We start from the raw sequence: 2262 nt of genomic DNA on the forward strand, positions 1-2262 counted from the left end.
TTCTTTCGCTCGATGCACTTGACGTTTCGGGCGGTCAGCTTGCGAGGGTGGCTGTGTCTTTTTTTACTCTCGGGGTACCAGTCAGGGCCCATCACCTTCTTGACGTTTGCCAGGCTTTCCTGGCGGCGCACTTCGGCCGAATCAGGTGGTGGGGGCTTTTCCTCCCAGAAATCAACCGCTTTTGGGCCATTCTCGCAGGCAATACAGCGCCGCACGATATTCTGCCCGCTGATTGTATGGATCGTACGGAGCGCATATCCGTACTGGAACTTCCCGCAGCAGACACAGCGCACCCGGGAATTCGTCGTAGACCGCTGCGAGTTAAGCAGAAGCGGGTCAATCTTCGCCTCGCATTGCTTGCACACAGGGCCCACCATTTTGCAAACTGTGAGTAAGTTAGCAAAACTTATTGTTTTAACCAATTACTTGCGTCAAAATATTAGCCAATGGCACGGTACTGAAAGGCTGGTATTTATTATTAGGCAAAATATTAAAATGTTTTAAATATTAGTATTTGGCTTAGCTTTAATATATTATTATCAGATTTCCAAACAAATACATACTTTACATGCAATATAAATGGACTAAAACAATTATCTATCGTGCGCGCATGCATTCGTCGGGTACGGACCGTACCGTACGGTGCACGGGAGCAGATACCGCAATGACCGTGCAGCCGCGCGCCTTCATTGCACGGTGGCAGTGTTGAGTGCCAGGTGAAGTAAAAAATATATATATATTCGCAAGGTCCCTACAAAAAGCGCTGGTCGTGAAGCCTACTTTAATATTAAAAAAATACTATCGTCTCTACTTTAGAAAGTCTGTGGAAAATAGCATCGCCGAGCTCTTACAATTGCGGCCTGTGAAGCTTATATTAGTAATATTAGTACTATTAATATCGTCTTTGCTTTGAAAAGTGTGTGGAATATAACATTCCAGATCTCTTACAAAATACTGGTCTGTGAAGTCTACATTAATAATAATAAACATCTTTATTTGAGAAGTGTGTAGAGCTCTTAGAAAATAACGTGGTTACTGTGCCCGATTTGCAGTACATACGACAGGTTTTGTGTCGCTAAATGTCAATAACCAATCACCTACGCAGCTCGCCTGGCTGTTTGCAACCAATCGATGCGTTTCGTGCTCGGCAGAAATGTTTACCTTACGTCCAATCGCGAGGGCGACAGACGGTCTGATCGTGCGACAGATCCAGTCAGTGTCACAGGTCGGCAGGTATTGCCCAATCAGGGCGCGAGTTATTTGTGTCCGCTTTTGGATATAATTGTAATTTTAGCATAGTTAGGTCGAGTCAGAAAGGTAGGCGCGGTCGATAGGATGGGACGAAACTGTATTAGCCAGGTCCAGTGTAGCCATGCGAAAAGGCAGGAAAAAGCAGCAAGAAAGGAGAACGACGGACTTATTGACAGACGGACAGACACGCTGCAAGTTTAGGTGGCGGGAAATTCCCATGCTGGATGTAATCCGGCCAGATTATGTATTCCGGATGACAGTGGATAGGTTCAAATTGCAAGCCAATGAATTGAAAACAAAGCCCTTCATTCTGCTTTTTTCAGCGCGGACCCCTCAAGTGCCGAAGGTCAAGTACAACCCCCCCCACATCCTCACGCCCCCGTAGCGCAGCGGTAGAGCGGGAGACGATATCTCCGGGCCGCTGGTTCGAACCCAGCCGGGGGCAACTTGTATGTAATGTGCTATGTGCTGTGCTGTGTAGGAGTGCGTGCTGCTGTATGCTACGCTAGGTCTACTGCTGCCCACAAATGTGACGATGGAGTACTGGCATCAGCAGCAGCGCCGCTTAATTTTTGCGCAAGGAATTGGGCGCAAGTGTCCTGTACGCCTCGGGATGTGACGCGCGCAGCTGCCTCCAACGCTTACGCAGCGACGATGCCTTACGGGTTGGCTTGTTGTGGTCAAAGGCATGGAGTCTCTCGTTTGCGGCTGCATCCATTTGAAACGCCAATTCCCAGACTGAGTACTCCCAAGCCTGGTACGCAGTGAGATCGGCGCGTGACGGTGGCGCAGCAATGCTGAACGGCTTCTGTACAGTATCACCATTATGCTTACTGCCGCTTTTGCATCTGCACGTTTGGTTCTGCTCCTTTTTACCTTTCACTGTCTCCCAAATGTTGTTTGTGTACCAATTTAGGAAGCTGCCCGCCAGTGCCCGAGAGTGTGCGTGCGGCTACAGGAGGCGCAGGTGCCTCTGTTGGTTGGTTGCAGAACACCTTCAACGGTGGCAGG

The 2262-nt window shown here is 48.8% G+C and overlaps 1 non-coding gene across 1 annotated transcript; it reads left to right on the plus strand.

Annotated features, from left to right (window-relative positions):
- The first annotated feature begins 1626 nt into the window (after positions 1-1626).
- Positions 1627-1696, plus strand: PITG_25496. The gene has a single exon. It is a non-coding gene; the product is annotated as a tRNA-Ile (tRNA).
- The last annotated feature ends 566 nt before the right edge of the window (positions 1697-2262 follow it).

Source organism: Phytophthora infestans, genomic scaffold (genome assembly GCF_000142945.1).
Source record: "Phytophthora infestans T30-4 supercont1.2 genomic scaffold, whole genome shotgun sequence".
Lineage (NCBI taxonomy): Eukaryota > Oomycota > Peronosporomycetes > Peronosporales > Peronosporaceae > Phytophthora > Phytophthora infestans.